Below are 15,511 nucleotides of genomic sequence, written 5' to 3'. Positions count from 1 at the left end.
GTTCCTTTTTTATTGGATAATAAACAATCTCAGAAAATATCAACCTCAGACTCTGAGACTATGATAAAGGAGAGAAAATAAGGCTACTTTATAACTTTATTTAAAACACCTAATACCTTTTGTTTCCACTAAAATGAGTAATTGCTGCATTTTTTCCCCAGTTATAGCTTAGCCTTGCTTAAGTCTGCCCTCCCTAGAAGGATTTATTGAAGTACTCAGTTACAGATTTGTTCCCACTTTCTGACACCCTCCAGTCTAGAGTGACACTGGCTTTCTTACATCCTTCCTCAAGGCCTCAGCTGAAGTCCAAATGCTATCATTTGTTTCTGTGCATACCCTTTTACTGAGATAGTCCACGACTGCCCATGATTTATATTCTCTCTTCATGCAATAAGTGAGAACCCTAACTTGTTCAAATACAAGTGTGAACTTTGGAGGGCATTAAGATTGTCCGAATTCTCTCTGATATCAGCATCACATTCTGACCTCTTGACCACCCCCAACACTGTCTTTAATTCTTCAGTGGCTTTTGTCTTCTACCTTATCACAGGCACCATCTTATTGCCATCCTCTTCACCTTGTAGTTATCAATAGCTTTGATTCAATTCATAACCTTGATTTCATTTATCTCACTTTCAGACTGCTTCCTCCTATATTCCTAACTCTTTCCTCCTAGTAAACTGAATTAACAACTCTTCTATCACATGGAAGGAGAAGGCAATGGCACCCCACTCCAGTACTCTTGCCTGGAAAATCCTATGGACAGATTTTATTTTAGCTACAGTCCATGTGGTCGCGAAGAGTCGGACACGACTGAGCGACTTCACTTTCACTTTTCACTTTCATGCATTGGAGAAGGAAATGGCAACCCACTCCAGTGTTCTTGCCTGGAGAATCCCAGGGACGGGGGAGCCTGGTGGGCTTCCGTCCATGGGGTCGCACAGAGTTGGACACGACTGACGAGACTTAGCAGCAGCAGCAGCAGCAGCAGCAGCATCACATGGAAATTTTCATTCAGTTAATAATTCACCTTTTCATTATCCCTTAACTTGTTTTATCTTCACTTGCATTATTGTATGTCATTGTACAACTCAAATTCTGTAGGTTTCTTGTACAAAACTCAAATTTTAGTTAGTTCCTTGCACACACCCTCAATTCTTTTGCCCCTTACTCCTTTTTCGTGTTTACTTGGCTAAATAACCACTCTGGTTAAATCTGTCTCCCATCTTCTGTGCCTGTGCCTGTCCTGCTGAATGCCACTGGGAAGAAAGCATGAAACTGTATACTAATTGGTCTCACTTTAAATTCATGACCACTGTTTGAAAATGGGACTACAACAGCCACTCCTGTTCTATTGTATAAATTCTTCTCTCTTTTCTGGATTATACTTCATTCTCCTTACACCTCCAGATCCTTTCCTTACACCTCCAGATCCTTTCCTTTATCCTTGCTTTTAACTGATTATCTAGCTTCTTATTTTACTAAGAAAGTTGGAGTAATTGAGAGAGAATTTCCTCCACCATAAGAAGTTAGGTGCATGCATTGTACCCCTCCCCCACCGTGTCTCTACTTTCCTTCCTGTTAGCAAAAAGAACTCGCTATCCTGGCGCCTCAGACAACAAAGAATCTGCCTGCAATGTGGGATACCTGGGTTCTATCCCTGGGTTGGGAAGGTTCCCTTGGAGAAGGGAATGGCAACCCACTCCAGTATTCTTGCCTGGAGAATTCCATGGACCCAGGAGTGGGTTCATGGGGTTGCAAAGAGTCAGACACGACTGAGTGACCAAGCACAGCACATGATTCTTGAACTCTAGACAGGAAAAAGAAAACGAAAATACTTCACTATGACCGTCAGTCTTAACATAACACAAACTGATATTGCAGTCTGATTCTTATTGGATTTTTTGCCACTGGTTGAAATTTCAAGGCATACTGAGGAGCAAAAATATCTTGGGGAAATTCACACTTTTAAAATTAAAAAAACAATAACAAAAGTAATAGTGTTTTTGTTGATGCCAGTGTCATGAGCCACAAGATAAATTTCAGCATCTGAAAATTTTTTTTAATGTCTTAGCTGTTGATTGAATATTTAAATTTTTTGCTGTGATTTTATTATGCCTATAATACAGTGCTTTTAGTAATATGCTGCCTCTGGTTACTTTGAATCCCATGGTTTTGCTAATCATAAATAGTCCAGTCTTTCTTGTCCTTTTGGTCCAAGATATAATAAAACACACTGTTGGAAATATGTTCCTTTACATAGGCCAGTACAGTGTTGGCACTATGGGCTGCATAGATGCCACTCTTCCCTATTCCTTCTTCTCTTTTGTGTTCAGTATGGCCTGAGGGTAACAAATTATAGTATGAAAAATATAGCTCCACAGGGAGAGCCGTCTATACGGCCCTCTCTGATTGGCCCTTCTCAGCTGCAGCTGGGCTTGTTCACATAACCTCACTGTGGGGCTCAAGGAGGCTGTTGAGCTAGCAAGAGTTCACTGCCGCTCTCCTTGGGGGATTGTTTGACATAACTTGGCTACCTTCCATTCCAGGTGACAGCTCCTGAAATAGAGCAGGCATTCTTCAAAATATGCAAATAGCCTTCTTATAGCTATTTCTGCCTATAACCTGCTTGGCTTTATTGCATAATTTTCAGTTTGCTAGAGTACAGGAGTCATAGTCATGCCTTGTTTGCTTATGGTACTTTCCTTCTGTTAATATATAAGGTCTTTCTTTGCTCTTCTTTTTAAGAGATAGAGTAATGCCACAATTGCCAAGCATTAATACATGAATTAATTAGGTTTAATTACTATTGTTTGCAAGGAAAGACAACATATGTTTTGTACCGTTGCTCCGCCATTCCTGATGTCCTCGCTGCCATCCAAGATGGCGGCTACTACTCTTCTTCCTTGGGGTTACTGCCACAGTTTTACGTAAGGAGACACCCCGCTTTGCTTCTGTAATCTGTTTCTTCTTCCTCATGTTTGGCTGAGCTGAGCTGGGACAGAAGCACAGGGGAGAATATCAGACAAGAATTGGTCCCTCGGTACTTGCAGTCCTTATTCTGTTTAAAGTTAAAGGCTTATCTTCTACTGGGATTTATTTTAAGTGGGAGTGGGAAGAAAGTACTACACTGAGAGGCTTGAGAACCTTGGCTTGGTTCTTAACTAGTTCTGGTTCTTAACTGGTCCTTCAGTTCAGTTCAGTTCAGTTGCTCAGTCGTGTCCGACTCTCTGTGACCTCATGAATCGCAGCACGCCAGGCCTCCCTGTCCATCACCAACTCCCAGAGTTCACTCAGACTCACGTCCATCGAGTCGGTGATGCCATCCAGCCATCTCATCCTCTGTCGTCCCCTTCTCCTCCTGCCCCCAATCCCTCCCAGCATCAGAGTCTTTTCCAATGAGTCAACTCTTCGCATGAGGTGGCCAAAGTACTGGAGTTTCAGCTTTAGCATCATTCCTTCCAAAGAAATCCCAGGGCTGATCTCCTTAGAATGGACTGGTTGGATCTCCTTGCAGTCCAAGGGACTCTCAAGAGTCTTCTCCACCACCACAGTTCAAAAGCATCAATTCTTCGGCGCTCAGCCTTCTTCACAGTCCAACTCTCACATCCATACATGACCACAGGAAAAACCATAGCCTTGACTAGACAGACCTTTGTTGGCAAAGTAATGTCTCTGCTTTTGAATATGCTATCTAGGTTGGTCATAACTTTCCTTCCAAGGAGTAAGCGTCTTTTAATTTCATGGCTGCAGTCACCATCTGCAGTGATTTGGGATCCCCCAAAAATAAAGTCTGACACTGTTTCCCCATCTATTTGCCATGAAGTGATGGGACCCGGATGCCATGATCTTAGTTTTCTGAATGTTGAGTTTTAAGCCAACTTTTTCACTCTTCCTCTTTCACTTTCATCAAGAGGCTTTTTAGTTCCTCTTCACTTTCTGCCATAAGGGTGGTGTCATCTGCATATCTGAGGTTATTGAGATTTCTCCCGGCAATCTTGATTCCACCTTGTGCTTCTTCCAGCCCAGCGTTTCTCATGATGTACTCTGCATATAAGTTAAATAAATAGGGTGACAATATACAGCCTTGACGAACTCCTTTTCCTATTTGGAACCAGTCTGTTGTTCCATGTCCAGTTCTAACTGTTGCTTCCTGACCTGCATACAGATTTCTCAAGAGGCAGGTCAGGTGGTCTGGTATTCCCATCTCTATCAGAATTTTGCACAGTTTATTGTGATCCACACAGTCAAAAGCTTTGGCATAGTCAATAAGGCAGAAATAGATGTTTTTCTGGAACTCTCTTGCTTTTTCCATGATCCAGCGGATATTGGCAATTTGATCTCTTGTTCCTCTGCCTTTTCTAAAACCAGCTTGAACATCAGGAAGTTCACGGTTCACGTATTGCTGAAGCCTGGCTTGGAGAATTTTGAGCATTACTTTACTAGCATGTGAGATGAGTGCAACTGGTCCTTAACTAGTTATAAAACCGTAGGCAAAATTTTAATTGTACTAGGCTTCCACTTCTTTTTGGAAAAATGAGCAGCATGCTTAGATCATTTCTGAAGTTCTTTCCAGCTTTAAATTCCTATGTATTTAGGGCAGCATGCTTCCTTTCATTATATTATTGATTTTAAGTTTTCTGTGTATTTTCCACTTTACATTTGATCCAATTTATGATATATACAGAAAGTGGGGTTAGAAATTTTATTTTGACACTTTCCTTTTTCTCTTTTCTACTGGAAGTATGATTTTGATTGCCAAATTGAATAATTGTTTTCACACATATGTATATTTTCCTAATTTCTGCTTTCCATATGTTTTACACAATTTCTGGATAATGCAATCTCTTTTAATGAGTTTGTTCATTTTTAAAGCAAACATTTAGAGTCATAATCTCCAGCATTTTATTTTTCGCCAGCGCAGTCTAATTAGATGTCTAAAATTGGTTTTCCAAAATTTTATTTGCGAAATGCTCTCTGTGCTCAGTCGTGTCTGACTCTTTGCGGTCCTATGGACTGTGCCCTCCAGGCTCCTCTGTTCATGGGATTTTCCAGGCAAGAATACTGGAGTGGGTTGCCCTTTGCTCCTCCAGGGGATCTTCCTGAGTCCGGGATTGAATCCACACCTCCTGCATTGCAGGTGGATCCTTTACCTCTGAGCCATAAGGGAAATAATTCTTCCCAAATAATTAAATTTTATGTGGAAATAAGTCAAATATGGAAATAAATCATATTAGAATAATGTTCTTCATGGACCAAGTCTGTACAGGAGGAGGACAGAGAATCGTGTTGAGAATGACGCTGAGCTCGATATGAAGGAGTGCATGATTGGTAGTGGCTTCTACTAGAGCAGATAATTGCAGGAGCCTACCTCATCTGAAGGCGATACCTGAGACTAGAAATCCAACACTTGGGAATTTTATGATGACAACAGCAGATGAAAAGGCATACTGAGCTGAATAGCTTAGTTGCCTTATTTTTATCAGATAAAATATGTGCTTCTGCTCCAACAGAGGTTGTTGTTGCTATGACAGGCCTTCTGTCGCACGCTGTGATAAGATCATCATGGCACATATCAGACGGACCTGGAGAAGGACTGACAATGAAGATTTTAAGTAGTGGATTTATTCATAAGTTTGTGTACAAAAATAAGACTCATGGTTCTAAAATGGGAGCAATTTCTGTATATAGAGTTAGGAGCACAGAAGAGTAGTAGTTCTTAGGAAGCCAAAATGCATCTTTCACTAGATAATTTTTATAGGAGCCCAAGCCACCATATTTCCACCAAATTCCTCTGCTTTGGAGGAACTGATGATCTGCTGAACATGTTGGAGTTTAGTTCTGTTATGTCAAAGATTATTTTCTTATTGTCTTCTTTGCAGTTGGCCTACAAAACTTTATGCTCAAGTAAATAATTCCAAGTTAAAACCTCTGAAGCCTGCTCACACACCAATTGTTTACTGGTTGAAATAAACAAAAGAGGAGATATACCAGTTTTTCTTCAAATTCCTGACAAGGTTAAAGCAGGGATAAGGGACCATCTGCCTTTGATGGAAGACATTGTGCATATCAATTTGAAAATATGCTCTTGAAGAGCTTTTAAATCTGTTCTGTTCTGCACATGTGTGGAATAGGCATAGGCATATTATTGGATTGAGAAGTACGTTAGGTAGATTACTTATGTGGTTCCTGAACTATAAATGAGGCTAAACCATCGTTAGGTTGCCGGAGTATTATGGAATATGTAAAAAGATAGATTGCATTTCTTAATCATTTCTAGTAAAAACATGATTGAAAGTCATACTTTCATAAGCCATTTGAGACACAAAATATATTGTCCCTAAGCTGCCAGTCTAAAAGGAGGGTGACAATTAATCGTAGGGCTCCTATTTTCCTAGTAGTAAGGTGTCAAGTTGGGACCAGTATTTAACTGATTGAGACCTTAGAGAAGAAACTGGGGACAGCCACAAGGGGGACCCATTTCTGTTCTTTTCTCATACAGTATTCTGTATATTGTCTAAATAAATGTTAACTATTTAAAGTATGTCATCATTCAGTGGATAGCACTTTTTTGTCATCATCCCTTAAATTCAAAACAGTTTCCCTGTTGTATCATGCACTGCTCCATCCTCCTCTGTTTTCTGTTGGTCTTTGTGACATTATTTAAATGTCAGATATTTTAGCACATAGACATTACAATCTTTTGTCAAATAGTCTTCATTGATATGGTCTCATCTAAAAAGTAACTTCATTCATGGTTTACATGATATGGGAGGAGGAAGTAATGAGTTTTATTGACTTCTAGAAATTTTAATTATTAACTATTGATTGCAATTAGTCCTCAGTTTTATGTATATAGGAGAAAAATGGTAGAGATAGTCCAAAATAATAGGTTCTTACCTTACTAGCATGTGAAATGAGTGTAATTGTGTGGTAGTTTGAACATTATTTGGCATTGCTTTCTTTGGAATGAAAACTGACCTTTTCCAGTCCTGTGGCCACTGCTGAGTTTTCTAAATTTGCTCACATATTTTCAAAATGTGAAGCACTTTAAAAGCATCATCTTTTAGGATTTGAAATCCAAGGGATTTTATATGTAATTTGACAATAGGTAATTTTTAATTTTAATATTTATATTACTATATAATCCAGCATAAATGTAATCCCATTATGAACTTTGTCAATATGTATCTATCATGTGCTAGTAAGGTAGTTCTGAAAATCCTCCAAGATAGGTTTAAACAGTACATGAACCCAGAACTTCCAGATGTACAAGCTGGATTTGGAGAAGGCAGAAGAACCAGAGATCATATTGCCAACATCATAGAAAAAGCAAGAGAATTCCAGAAAAACATCTACTTCTGCATCATTGACTATACTAAAGCTTTGACTGTGTGGATCACAACAAACTGTGGAACATTCTTCAAGAGATGGGAATATCAGACCACCTTACCTGCCTCCTGAGAAACCTGTATGCAGGTCAAGAAGCAACAGTTAGAACCGGACATGAAAAAATGAACTGGTTCCAAATTGGGAAAGGAGTACATCAAGGATGTATATTGTCACCCTGCTTATTTAACTTCTATGCAGAGTATATCATGTGAAATGCCAGGCAGGATGAAGCTCAAGTTGGAATCAAGATTGCCAGGAAAAATATCAATAACCTTAGATATGCAGATGACACCACCCTAAAGACAGAAAGCAAAGAGGAGCTAATGAGCCTCTTGATGCAGGTGAAAGAGAAGAATGAAAAAGCTGGCTTATAACTCAACATTCAAAAAATGAAGAACATGGCATCTGGTCCCATCACTTCATGGCAAATAGATGGAGAAACAGTGGGAACAGTGACAGACTTCATATTTTCTTTATTTTCTTCCAAAATCACTGTGGGTGGTGACTTCAGCCATGAAATTAAAAGGTGCTTGCTCTTTGGAAGAAGAGGTTTAAAAAGCAGAGACATCACTGTGCTGATAAAAGTCTGTCTAGTGAAAGCTATGGTTTTTCCATTAGTCATATATGGATGTGAAAGTTGGACCATAAAGAAAGCTGAGCACCGAAGAATTGATGCTTTTGAACTTTGGTGTTGGAGTAGACTCTTGAGAGTCCCTGGAACTGCAAGGAGATCAAACTAGTCAATGTTAAAGAAAATAAACCCTAAATAGTCATTGCAAGGACTGCTACTGAAGCTCCAATACTTTGGCCACGTTATGTAAAGTACCAACTCATTGGAAGAGACCCTGATGCTGGGAAAGATTGAAGACAGGAGGAGAAGGGGACAGCAGAGGAGGAGATGGTTGGATGGCATCAATGATTCAATGAACATGAATTTGAACAAACTCTGAGATAGTGAAGGCCAGGGAACCCTGGCGTGCTGCAGTCTGTGGGGTCCAAAGAATTGGGCACGACTGAGTGACTGAATAACAACAGAATAATCCTACCAATTTAGACTCATTGTGTTTCCACACTGTATTGCCAGTGTGCTTTGTGTGTGTGCATTTTTAAATGGTTTTCCCTAATAGCTCTTAGGAAATGGAAATAGTTTCATTTACTGCAATGAATGGCTGCCCTACAATGTAGACTTCAGATTTCCTTCCTTGCCTGTGTGCTGCTTATGGAATAAGTTGACAAAGGAGGTGAGAAAGCAGACAAGAATTGAAAGTCAAACATCTGTCCCATAGGCTATTGACAAAGCTGACAAGAGGTTGACTATCCTCATAGGCAGTGAATGACACATACACGTGTTTTCCATATTGTTCCATGACTTGGTCTGGACCTTCACATGCAAGGTTCCTGCATAAGGAAAAGAAGTTTCTGATGACTCTTTTGCTCTTAACTCTTGCTGTTAAAGAACTGCCAATTTGAGTCAGCTGGGGATTACATGGAAAGATAGTTTCGTTGCATGTGGATTCTTTTCTTTTTGTTTTTTTCTTCTTCCCTTTCCTTCAACTTCACAGTATTGTTTCTTTTGGCTAATCTGGTGGATTCCTGGAAAGTTTATGGGACTTGCGGGAGTGTGTTGCCCTGAGGCAAACCTAGTTCAACTTCCTAGTTAAGGCACACTGGTCCTGGCTTATTGTGGAGTGGGTCTGGTTTTGGGCCCCCTGAGGAAGGGAGTATCCTGTCTTTCTTAATAATGAAGCAAAAAGATGACTCCAGAAGAGAATTGGCGGCCACCAACAGGGATGCTCTCCAGTTCTCCACTGATCCGTGCACCACCTCCTGGGCAGCTTTGTAAAATCTCTCATCAGTCTTCCTTGCAGTTTTGTTTATTCTGTGTTATTTTGTAAATGTTGTGAGTGGTTAACCAGAGTCAGAAGGTTAGCATAACTTCTGTTAACCCTGCAAAACTGTTTTGAAGTATATACATATCTGCATATATGTAGAGAGATATATATATACACATTTACCAACATTATATAATTGTCATTCAGATCACTGTGTCCCATCTTTATCAAGCTCCACAACACAAAAGATTCTATGATCCGCATACACAGAGTTCTTCCGAGGACCTAGACCCCTAGGGAATGGGACTGGATGAGTGAGAAGGAGAGACTGAATATGTAAGATTTAATTTAAGATCTACTGATGCCTGTTGTTTTGGTAGAAACCACAGTAATGCATTTTTCTAAACTACATATGGTGAGCATGTTTATTTCAAAGCTTTCTACACTGTCTCTTGTGGAAGCACTGCAGAAAGTTACCATCAGGTAGTCATTCTCATACACTTTATTTTATTGACAGATGAAACAATATTTTGTATTTCAGTGCCATTATTTATTTCTTCCTTCAGCAAATGCCTATTTTATGCTTACTCTTTGCACTAGGCATTAGGTATAAAACAATTAATAAGAGTCGTCTCCTTGCTCATTTTCCCAAGTGGCAGGGAAGGCAATATAAATATGTGGCGTTGCAGACTATGAAGAGAGCATAAAGAAGCAGTCAGTTCAGTGGAGGTTTTGAGGGGGTAAGAGTGGGGGTGAGGATAGAGTAACAGACGGTTTCACAGAGGAAAGGCCGTGTAAAAGAAAGAGCGGATATTTTATAGTCACAAGGTCTCAGTTTGATATCCAACACTTCCAGGTCCAGTTGCAGAGGTAGGGCGAAGTTCTTAACCTCTTGAAGCCCAAGTTTCTTCACTTTAAAATAATAACAGTAATTAGGCCAGCCACAGAGTGTTTCAAGGATTAAGTATGAAACTACCTGTGTAAAACATTTGCTGAAATACTGTACCCGTACAATGAGCCGTGCCATCATTTGGAGATTATGTCATTCCAGGATTACCAGTGCTTTGGGAATGAGACTGAGTACCAGCAATGGCATCCTGAAAATCTGGGGCACTGGGAAGTCTTGGGAGAATGGTGCACGGAAGAGTATGGTGGTTTGGTGCAGAGACTCTGGAACCTGACTGTGTGGGCTCCGATCCCTGGTCTCCCTTTGGCGAGTTATCTAAACTCACCGTCTCAGTTTCTTCATCAGTAAAATGGAGATAATAGTACTTACCATTTTATGTTGTTGTGGTGATTAATTGATTTAATTTTGTGTCATATTTAGAAATAGTTCCTGGACATCATAAGCATGATTTAAATGTTTGGTTTGTTGAGCACTTGTATTCATTTTCTAGGGCTACTGTCAAAGTATCATAAAAGGGGGTATGTTAAAACAACAAATTTATTCTCTCACAATTCTGGAGGCTAGAAATCTGAACCAGGTTGTTGGTAAGGTTAGTTCCTCCTGGGTGCTCTGGGGACAATGTGTTCCCTGCCTTGCTCTTAGCTTTCAGTGTTGCTGGCAACCTCAGAGTTCCTTGGCTCATAGATGCATCACTTCAGTCTCTGCCTCTCTCATCACATGACATCTGGTGTGCTCTGCATCTCTTCTTCTAAGAGAGAAGGGCCCACTCTATTCCAGTGTGACTTCATTTTAACTAATTACATGTGCAATGACCTTATTTTCAAGTAAGGTCAGAGGTGCTGGGGGTAGAGGACATCAATATATCTTTTGGGGAAGACACAATACAATCCTGAATGGTATTGATTCAAAATATAACTAACACAGGCTTATTTAATCTGTGTGAATAGAATAACTTAATATGTTATTAATATCTTCAGTATTGTATCTGTTTTGAATGTCAAAGATGATAGGGGATCATCTCACTTCCACAGCATCTGTTCTTGCCCTAGAGACCAGAAGATTTAGCAGCAGTTGTGCCTGAATTAATAACCTTAGACCCTCCACATTATAAACCATGGTGAGTGCCCTCAAAAGATGCTCGAGTAATAAGACTGTTTCTCACTTTTATGCCAGACACACACTCTCTGTACCTTTTTTTCTCTCTCTCTCTATGCTGATTGACCTGGTCCTTCCATACTCGGTTACTGCCACTAGCTTTGTGGCTCACCCATCCTATTTTTCTCTATCTTCTTACAACTGGCCTATTTTTAAAATTATTGTCAGTTGTCATATTCTGAATTCAACAAATCCAAAACTGAAACTCATAACAGGACACTGCTGCTGCTGCTGCTAAGTCGCTTCAGTCGTGTTCGACTCTGTGCGACCCCATAGACAGCAGCCCACCAGGCTCCCCATCCCTGGGATTCTCCAGGCAAGAACACTGGAGTGGGTTGCCATTTCCTTCTCCAATGCATGAAAGTGAAAGGGAAGTCGCTGAGTCTTGTCCGACTTTTAGTGACCCCATGGACTGCAAACCCATCAAATCTTGGCTCACATTCCAGCTCTGGCTCGGGGTCCCTTGGACAAATTATCTTACCTGTCTGAATTTCACTTTCCTTAGGTATAAAAAAAATAAATTATGTTTACAAAAGACAGCGCCTGGTCCACATTAGGCAGTTGCAGCTATTAATGAATAAGTACATGAATAAACCAGATCTCATAGAGTTGTTGAGAAAATTAAAAGAGATAATGAATGCACTGTGCTTGGAATGTGGGAAGTTGTTAGTGAACGGCAGCTTTTATTTTTATTCTCTTCTCTTTAATCCAGTTCCTTTTTAAGTGCTTACATCTGTCAGTGTTTTGTTGTTGTTGTTGTTGTTGTTTTTTACTAGATTTGAAGTCCTAGAGGTTTTTTTTTTAATTAAAAATTGCTTTTAATTATATTTTTGTATAGTTTATTTACAAAGTTGTGTTAGTTTCAGGTTTATAGCACACTGATTCAGTTATGCATATTCTTTTTCAGATTCATTTCCCACAGTTTTGAGTAGAGTTCCCTGTGCCATACAGTATTGGCCACCCCAACATTTTATATATAGTAGTTTATGTTAATCCCAACATCCTAGTTTATCCTAACCCCCATCTTTCCCGTTTGGTAACCATAAACTTGTTTTCTAAGTCTGTGAGTCTGTTTCTGTTTGGTAAATAAGTTCATTTGTATCGTTTTTTTTTTTTTTTTTTTTTTAGATTTCACATATAAGTGGTATCATATGATATTTATCTTTCTCTGTCTAAATTACTTCTCTTAGTATGATAATCTCTAGGCTCGGTCCATATTGCTGCAGATGGTGTTATTTTGTTCTTTTTTATGGCTAAGTATCATTCCATTATATCTGTGTACCACGTTTTCCTTATCCATTCCTCTGTCAGTGGGCATTTAGATTGTTTCCATGTCCAAGCTGTGGTAAGTTCTGCAGTGAACACTGGAGTGTGTGTATCTTTGATTTACTTATTTTTTCATACATATTTTAGAGTTATGATTTTCTCCAGATAGATACCCAGGAGTAGATTGCTGGATCATATGGTCACTCTATTTTTAGTTTTTTTAAAAAAATATTTTTTAGTTACAGTATAATTCCTTTGCAGTGTTATATTAGTTTCTGCTGTCTAACAGTGTGACTCTGCTCTATGTGTACATATATCCCCTCCCTCTGGAAGCTCCCTCCCAACCCTGCCCCATCTCACTCCACTAGGTCATCACAGAGCAATGAGCTGAGCTCCCCGTGTTACACGGTAGCTTCCCACTAGCTGTCTATTTTAGACATGGTAGTGTATATATGTCAGTGGTACTCTCTCAATTTATCCTCTCCTCTCCTTCCACCTCTGTGTACTTTTAGTTTTTTGAAGAGCTTCCAAACAGTTCTCCATAGTGTCTGTACCAATTTACATTCCCACCAACAGTGTAAAAGGATTCCTTTTTCTCTACACCCTCACCAGATGTAGTTTATGCATTTTTTGATGATGGCCGTTCTGACCTGTATGAGGGTGGTGCCTCGTTGTAGTTTTCATTTTCATTTCTCTAATAAGTAACAACATTGAACATCTTTCCATGTGCTTTTTGGCCATCTACATATGAAGTTCCAGAGTTTTTTTTTTTAAATCTCTCTATTGATCTAGCTAATCTCCACTTTTTATGGGTCTTTCATTTGACATCTCTTCAGAGGCCAATCTTTCCTTTGTAGTTAACGTTGACTTTGGAATCATTCCCTTCACACCTTCTCACAGTGTCACGTCTAGATTATAACAGCCTAGTGGAGGTCCTCCTTTTGCTAGTCTTTCCTTTCTGTAACCTGTCCTGCAATCCTTAATTATGTTTTCTACCAGTTGACTTGGTCCACTTCTACTTCTGATAGGCTCTAGTTTGATAACTTAGTCGTGTTAATAAGACCTCTGTGAGAATGCTAGCCACTTTTCTTTCTTTTATTTTCCAACTGGAAAGCAAAAGAATGTGTGGATGCTTAATTGTCTGTTTCCTAATCTGGTTCACGGGAGCCCTTTACTGCATGCCTTGATGTGGTTGGGGTGGCAGTGTTCAAAGGCTGACGTGCCCCTGGGGTTTTGACCGTGCTTGTGTAACTTAGAATTTGTATGAGCTTTTAAATTCTTCTTGGGCTTATTTTTAGTGATACTTGCTCCTTGAGTGCTTGACGCTTTAAAACTTAACTTTTTTTTTTTTTTCTTCCATATGATGAAAGGTATTCAGATTCCCTTCAGATGGAAATTTGTCCAAATTGAATTTTGATCTTTGTTGTTAGTACTCAGGCTGCAGGAGAATGACAACTCCACCTATGAGGAGAAGGATGCCATCTTTGAAGAATATGTAGCTTCAGCCAAACAGTGCTCCAAATGAACTCCAGCCTTTGGGCTAACGAAGACTGTGTTCCATAAGGAAACTCTATCTGCCTTAGAGCTAACTTTTGAAGAGCCAGAAGGGGTTTGATTCAGGCACCTAGCCATTTGAATAACCTAAAAGTGGTCATGGTCTATGTGATCAAAGGTTATTCATTGAAATCACTCTCTGTAAGACAGGCTTTTAGTCCTACTGAAGCTTTATCTATGTATCCAAGGAGATTTTTACCAAACCTAGAGTCAGGTCTACTTTATCCAATCTGTAGACAAGTTAGTCCTTTCAACTCCATGGTAAGCCTGTTCCTCAGTTCCCAGTTTTTCTAAAAGTGATAAGAGCATCTAGAATATGCAAAAGTAAATGACACTCTCACTAGGATAACTAATAATGAAGATTTAGGCTATAATTACATTAAATTGCCAGATCAAACAGAAACCTAAAGTGTGATTAAATCTTGTCATTTAGCCCTCTGGATATGAGCTCTTCCCAAATAAATTTCTCTTGTTTCAAACAACAGAACTCATCACTTCTATTTCTAGTCTACTCAAGATCAAAAAAAAAAATTGGCTCAACCACTAACTACTGGCATAACCTTGGGAAAAGTCACTCATCATCACCGGACATTAATATCAAAACTGTAAAATGAGGAATTTGAAGTTAATTTTAGATTAACTCTGAAGATTTAAAAAATTCAGACATTTTGAAATTGAATGTTGTAACCATTGTAACCGGAGAAGGCAATGGCACCCCACTCCAGTACTCTTGCCTGGAAAATCCCATGGACGCAGGAGCCTGGTAGGCTGCAGTCCATGGGGTCACTAAGAGTCGGACACGACTGAGTGACTTCCCTTTCACTTTTCACTTTCATGCATTGAAGAAGGAAATGGCAACCCACTCCAGTGTTCTTGCCTGGAGAATCCCAGGGACGGGGGAGCCTGGTGGGCTGCTGTCTATGCAGTTGCACAGAGTCCGACACGACTGAAGTGACTTAGCAGCAGTAACAGCAGCAACCATTGTAACCATCCATGTCATGGCTAACAGTCTTCTTGAAAGATCCTTTTTTTAACGCATAAGTCATAAATGTTACTATTTTGCTTAAAATCTTTCAAGGGATCCCTACCTCAATCAAAGTGAAAAGAAAGGTCCTGTTAATGTATAGGTGCCCCATAACTTGGATCCCTGAGAACTCTTTAATTTCCATTTCCATGCCACACCTCTCCATCCACATGCCCTCCTAGTGTTACTAAACACACCCGATACTCCACCTCCACAGACTTTGTCCCTTGGTGTTCCCTTTCCTGGAATTCTGTTTCTTAGCTATCTACCTCACTCACTTACCTCTTTCAGATCTTAGTTCAAATGACACTCTCTAAATAAGTTATTCTCTGCTCTTTCAATCTAAAACTGCAACCTGCTCCCATGTTTCCCACTCCTTGT

At 39.7% G+C, this 15,511-nt stretch overlaps 1 long non-coding RNA gene across 6 annotated transcripts in view; it reads left to right on the top strand.

The window, feature by feature from the left end:
* The window catches only part of LOC112586240, a 381,631-nt gene that overhangs the window by 66,343 nt on the left and 299,777 nt on the right, over positions 1–15,511 (top strand). The window lies entirely within an intron of this gene.

The sequence above is a fragment of the Bubalus bubalis genome, chromosome 7 (genome assembly GCF_019923935.1).
Source record: "Bubalus bubalis isolate 160015118507 breed Murrah chromosome 7, NDDB_SH_1, whole genome shotgun sequence".
Taxonomy (NCBI): domain Eukaryota; kingdom Metazoa; phylum Chordata; class Mammalia; order Artiodactyla; family Bovidae; genus Bubalus; species Bubalus bubalis.
This window is presented reverse-complemented; position numbering and strand designations above follow the sequence as displayed.